The sequence below is a fragment of the Glossina fuscipes genome, unplaced genomic scaffold, assembly GCF_014805625.2.
Source record: "Glossina fuscipes isolate IAEA_lab_2018 unplaced genomic scaffold, Yale_Gfus_2 59, whole genome shotgun sequence".
Classification (NCBI taxonomy): domain Eukaryota; kingdom Metazoa; phylum Arthropoda; class Insecta; order Diptera; family Glossinidae; genus Glossina; species Glossina fuscipes.
The window spans coordinates 2,007,077-2,013,731 of NW_023998431.1; the positions used below are offsets into that span (position 1 = coordinate 2,007,077).

A 6,655-nucleotide genomic window follows, 5' to 3' on the forward strand; every position below is an offset into this window, starting at 1 on the left:
ACACGATGCCTTTTTCCCTTCTTCTGGCAATTGTATATATAGGATGGCGAGGTCTTCAAATTCTAATCCTATCACCTTTGGGCAGACCCATGAACCAAGTTTGTAGATGTTCGAATTTGAACTGATGTGAAACTGATAAGAAATAATTTTTAATTAGGTTTTCCCTCTCGGATAAATTTTAAAATCATCGGTGTCTTTTCAATGGGTGGACATGCAACCGAACAAAGGTAATTGAAGCGATCCCGCGATTCTGCGAGTCGTGCTAATCAAATATAGTCATATGTTGCGAAATTTTCGGGATATATTTTCTTATTCTCTACAAACATTGATCGAACGCACCGTAACAATTTATATACAACCCTAAAAACTTTAGTAAGGCTCTTGCGAAAAATAGGTAACAGGGTAAAATATGTAAAGATCGCTTGGAATATCAGTAATCAATTACTTATACTTAGGTGTCTCGAATTCAAAGACCCGTTGACCCAAACAGGAAAAAAGATATGTTTAACTAATAGACCAATATGCCGAAAAAATGTTGTTGGGCCTTAAAAACGTGTCCTCTTCCTATCTCTATTTCTGCAGAATTGGTCTTTTTTCCTCTTCAAAAAATTGAACATGATCAAGATAGGTATTTCATTTGATAGGATAAAGCGGTAATTGCAAACTCGGTACAAGAGAATACAATAAGGGTACAAACCAGTTCCTTCTGTTCTTCAATAAAATCCATTTTTATTTAAAATATACTTGTTATAAAGCTTAATAAGCAAAATATCCACCAGCATTATCTATGGTCTTATAACATTTCTCGGGCAGGCTATGGCCTCAAGGTTATGCCCTCACTGTAGAAACTTGCTGGTTTGGAGGCGAAATAGCTATTTTCGGACATCTGCAACTGCATCGTTCTGAATAGGTAGAATAGGTAATCAGAAGGTGCTAGGTCTGGAGAATAAAAAGGTTGCGTTAAAATTTAACAGTTTAAGTTGAAAAATATTTTCATAGTAATTTTTACAGGAGATAGAGGGAAAATTTGCGAATTTTTATCGTTTTTATGTCGTTTCGCTTTGTAAATGTTTTGTAGCTTCCGTTGCCAACTTAATCATTTCCCTAGTCCCTTCAGGTGCATTCTTTTTTAGGTTAATCCAGTTAAAAACATAGAAAAACGCAGTGCCGTGAATGACATTCATCTTTTCAAACTTCAATATATACTGAACGACAACTTGTAACCAACTCAAATTACATCGTTCGAACATCAATATCTGTCAGTTATCTGCATTTGAAATATCGGATAAATCGCACGCATCGTGTAGGTTTTATGACGCAAACAATTTCAGTGGAAGGAATTCATTTGTATATATGTAATAGAAAGTGCAATGTTACCTTTAGTCTGCTTAACATACTTAAGCTAGAGCGGGATCCCTGTAAGGTATTGTTTTCCTTTGCTAAACCATCAAATGAAGCATTTTAATTTCGGAAAATGTTATTCCGAATTATATTCTTCATTTGCACATTTAGCATTGACGCTCACTGCATAATAATGTTATGGGGATAAAAGTAGTCAGAAACTTTTGCAGACTAAAAAGTGACAAACGTTATAAACAAAACTATTTGCATAAGTAGAACGAAATAAGTGGAAATTGAAAATTCGTTAAAAAAGAGAAAATATTTTATGTTAAAAGACTTTTATTAATCAAAACTAAAAATTGTTGTATTTTTATTATTATTATTATAATTAGTTTGTTTGGCCAGAGAAGTAAATTGTAAGACTAAAATCTTGAAACATTAGAAACATCTCAAGCTGTGGACTTTATTGAGAACTTGTACGACATATAAGGTTTGAGCCCACGACCATTGAGTTGTTAATCGAGATCCTTTGGGTGAACATTTCCTTGATTTAAATATAAAATAATTGTAGTAAACGGATGAATGACGATACTTTTTTTGTGTGTATGTGTTCAACATTTACTTTACAACGACCTTCAGCTGCTTATTGGTTTTGAATATTATTTTAAGAAGACGTATATATCTAACAAGTATAAAATAATAGTGTCTCTACTATATATATATATATATATATATATATATATATATATATATATACGTATTTATGTTTTTGTATACTTTTTATGTGATAAATGTTAGTAAGGTAATATGTAATACTTTTATGTACATAGGAGACGACAAATATTTTACATTTTACATTAATGAATGCAAGCAAATACACAATAACTACAAAGCAATTAAACAATAAAACTATTTTTAATTTTCTTTACTCTCTCGTTCTCTCTTCATATATATATATATCTAATGATTGTTATGCTTATGAACTTTTCTATAACGATATTTGTTTTTGTGTTATCGATTACATAACGAATGTAATTCAAGTCTTCAAATAAATTAAAAGTAAGAAAAAAAAATAAAAGAAAAGAAAAGAAAAGAAAAGAAAAAAGCAAGAAAGCGACATTCGCTTGAAAGTTGAACTTTCTCTCCGTCTAAGGTAAACATATATAAAAATTCTTCTTCTTCTTAATTGTGTGGACTGATTGAATCCATTTTAATCAAAAATGTATCCAATATATAAATTTATCGAAATTTTCCTAAAGTTCTCTTGGACGATATCGGAATAAGCAAAAGAAAAAATGCATAATTTATGGAATCTTTGAACCGTTACTTTGGAAATGAGAAAATTGGCGAATCCCGTTACTCTTATATTCTTAATACATGCACCGCCATGGTCACTTAAATAGCATAAAAATAAGTCAAGACTAATAAAAAATTTTCAACTAATATATAATAGAAAAATTTTATTTAATTTTTTTTTTTAACTGTCATCGCTATGTTCAGCACTACCATTGCGCATAACACGTTGTTCGTTTACAGAAATTGCGTTTGTACTTTTGTTTTTCTGATTCTATTCGCTTGTATAGAGCAAAAAATAAAAGTTTAATAATCGTCTGTGTCAATTTTGTTAATAGTTAGTAACTAAGCCAGTCAATGCCAGGTAATTATAGAGCCACTTGCTTTCGGCAGGAAGATTTTATTATTTTTCTAACAAAATTTAAAAAAATTTAAAAAAAAACCATTAAAAATTTGGGCACGAACCACCATTAAACTAAATACACCCTACACCACCTTATACTTATTCGCATGTTAAATTTTCAAAATAAATTGACATGCAGCAAGTCGTTGAAAAAGTGGTCTGACCGGAATCAATTTCAATAGCGTTCGTCCAGAAATGGTCGATGTACCAAATTTTATCAAAAATGTCTCCAATGTCAATGCGGCCTGTAGGTTGAATACAAAAAAACAAGTCGGACCGACAAGCTTAGATCGATTCAGAAGGTAATTCTGACTGGATCGCTATAATAAAAGGTGGGTCCATCTCAAGTCCTTGCGGGTGTTATATACATTCACCCAAACTTAATATATCTTTAATTTAAACGCTGTAGGGTAGGGCGTCAATTCCCCCTGCGACTTGCAAGTTCACCCCCAGAAAACAGGACTATCTGCCCGCAAGCGAACATCAATTCAGGAAATGATTCTTGAGCGCTACAGTGAAAGGTGAGTCAATTTCAGCAGCTTTTGACTATTGTGTATATCCGTCCAAACTTAATGTGCGCTTGTTGCCTTAAGTGATGCAGGGTAGAGAACTAGTCAATTTCACTTCGAAAAATCGCTCATCGAATAACCTAACTATTTATAATTTAGTGAAAAAATCCTGCATAACTGAACACATAAAATTTAAGGCGACGGGATGAAATTTGAAGCCAGTAGTCGTGCGGCAAGCGGAAGAATCACGCATTTAAAGTTTCAAGCATTCGTAGTATGTTCGAAAACTCAAAATTTTGAATCATTTCAAAATTTGGTACCGCCCACAATTGTTTTCCTTTATCACGTTTTCAGTATTTAAAGGAAGAAAAACGGAAAAACCCCTCAGATTATATAACCCCCTAAGATAATAAAGAGGCTGAAACTAAGAAAAACTATGACTAATTATACCCATTTTAGGGCGACTCTACGTTATACATCGCACCAAAGTCGTATACTATAAACGTGCAAAATATTTATTTTACGGTAAGCATGCCGGTCACTTGAGCTGTCGAGATCATTTTTCAACTGGGTTAAAGACGTTTGTCTATTGGGTTGTTTCGCAATTGACTACGAGAATTTCTCCACCGAAGTTTTAGATGATCAATATAACCGTTTTTTCTCGAGTTCTCGAACAATATATGCTAAGAACTATTAAATATAATTTTCTGCTTAATGTGGGCAAAATGAGAATATATATGCCAAGCTTCAATTTTTTATCGAAATTTTTGCAATCATGGCAACAGTTCGATTCACTTCTTCACTTCACTTTTCCAATTGCTTTGATGATGAAAATGAAGAGAACGCCTTAAGAGGAAAATATTCTTTGCGATCTTAAAAACATAAGCCAAGATTAGGTAAGTAACGTCATTGGTTGAATTTTTTTTTTTTTTTTTTGTCCTTTCACATTTACGAATTGGCTTCCGATTTTGTTTACTTTTCGATGCACATCTAAAGGATTGAAATTTCCATTAGAAGGAGATGGCATTAGGAGCAAAAAAATAATATGGCCAAAGCTTTGAAATGTACAAGAAATGATGGCAAGCAATGCTTATAATTACTTCTAACAGCCTTTACGTGGATTTACCAAATTTTGCTTCAAACATCTATAATCCCGCAGGATCTTTTTTAGACATTAAACTAGTAATTGATGTCCAAGAGATTTAATAGAAAGTCTTTCAAATGTGATCAATTTCACTGAAAGCTTGCCGTCAGAGTGTGTGCGATTTTTTAATATCAAGTTTAACAATAAATGTATGTCAGTTTGACATGTGCATGTCTTAACGTACAGCTTTAGTTTATTAAGCAAATTAGTTGCGGGGCAGATATTCTAAATTCATTTGTGTTTTTGTATATTCATTTAACGGTAACTGCATTGATTTCATCTACCGCCGTAACGCAATTCTCCTTAATAAGTGCAATATATTTTTTCTATTGAGAAACATTAAAACAGAGTAATAATCAAATTTTATTGCAAGCGGCAATTAAGTTGATAATACGTCTACGACCTGTCGTAAGTCAAAAGATAACAAATGCGTCCATTTGTTTGCTTAGTGCCTATGTTTTTATTACAAGCCATAGTCCTTAATATTGGAATCGGAAACTCATCGGATTCTCATATATGGTGCATATGTTTTATTCCCATATCTGTCACTTAATCAAAAAGTTAAAATATGATTTTATTCTTAATGGAATCTGCAGGTTTGCAACATAGAAATAATTCAAAGATTCCAATTGGTAAAATTACAAGCAACTCATAAGCAATGTGGAACACAAATATGAAATCAACTTATACTTTGGATGAATGGATTGATATTGATTGTAATATTTTCCTAATTAGATGGCATTCCTCTAATACGATTAGCGTAGAGAGGAAGGACATCATATAATAATATATATAATGCCTCGAAAAATTACTACGCTGTAAAGCGGAATGAATTCTAAATAGTTGTTAATAAAATGTCAAATAAAATATTGCAAAAATTTATTATAAAATCGTGCCTTGATATTAAATAAAAACAAAGCAAGTAAAACTACCATAGGCTGGCATGACCGGCCATTAAATACGACATTTCAAAATGGGTTGTGATCGAAAAAGTGGTCGAATGCGAACCATTTTCGAAAGTGTCCGTCCGTGACCCAATATACTTACCAAATTTCATTAAAAAAATATCTTAAAAGGAAACAAGTCGCACAGACAAGCTGAGATCAAGTTAGTATGCACTTGTTATCTCAAGTCATGTTGGATATAAAAGTTGGCGTCAATTTTACAAGCCTGACTTAGAAAACAATTCCGAATCGATCAGTATAACGAAATATATAACGGCGATATATAACGACTTTTTAAAATAAAGCATTATATAGCGCCAATAGTGTCCGTTCTTACGTCAAAACACATCAACGTACTAAATTTCAGACAAGCCGCGATCAATGCGGAAAATGATTTTATTCCTATAATAGACAAGTCTAACTTTGCACACTTGCCGCAGGATTAGTATTCAGCAACATCGAAAATTTAAACGGTATGACTGCATTTATCCAAAGTGCGCAGATATGAAAAGAAGTAACTATAAACGAAAATATAGAAAAGTGTTGTCTTTAAATCATGGGAAAAATTTCATCGAAAATTTTTTTTTACTTATTTTTAAGTCTTTTAAACCTCTCTGGATTTTGAAAGACTGCTCTTTTGACATCTCACTGTCTAGATACTCCAAATTACGTCTTCAGGAATCTAATAGCTGCGAAAACCCAAGTATTGGACAATGCTGGTTGGAATCTTTTGTACACAGATGGCTCAAAATCTCCTGGTCTGCCTCCTGCTTGTGCGGTGGTAGATGCTACAGGACGGGTTCTTCTCAACCACATATTTCACGAAAGCACTTCAACTTTCATAACCGAAGCCAGAGCTATCCTTCACGCTGCGAACCTTGCCCATAAAAACAAATTGAAAACCGTCATTGTCACCGACAGTTTGTCTGTATTAGAAGCTATTCGGAACCCTTCGACTTCGAGATGGAGCACCATCAACAAATTAAGAAATATAATTACTACACCCGAGGGAAAAATTAAA

The 6,655-nt window shown here is 32.9% G+C and overlaps 1 long non-coding RNA gene across 1 annotated transcript; it reads left to right on the plus strand.

Annotated features, from left to right (window-relative positions):
* Positions 1 to 3,329: 3,329 nt before the first annotated feature.
* LOC119637454 lies at positions 3,330 to 6,271 on the plus strand. Its single transcript, XR_005247252.1, has 3 exons — positions 3,330 to 3,369; positions 3,447 to 3,558; positions 6,235 to 6,271. It is a non-coding gene; the product is annotated as an uncharacterized LOC119637454 (long non-coding RNA).
* The last annotated feature ends 384 nt before the right edge of the window (positions 6,272 to 6,655 follow it).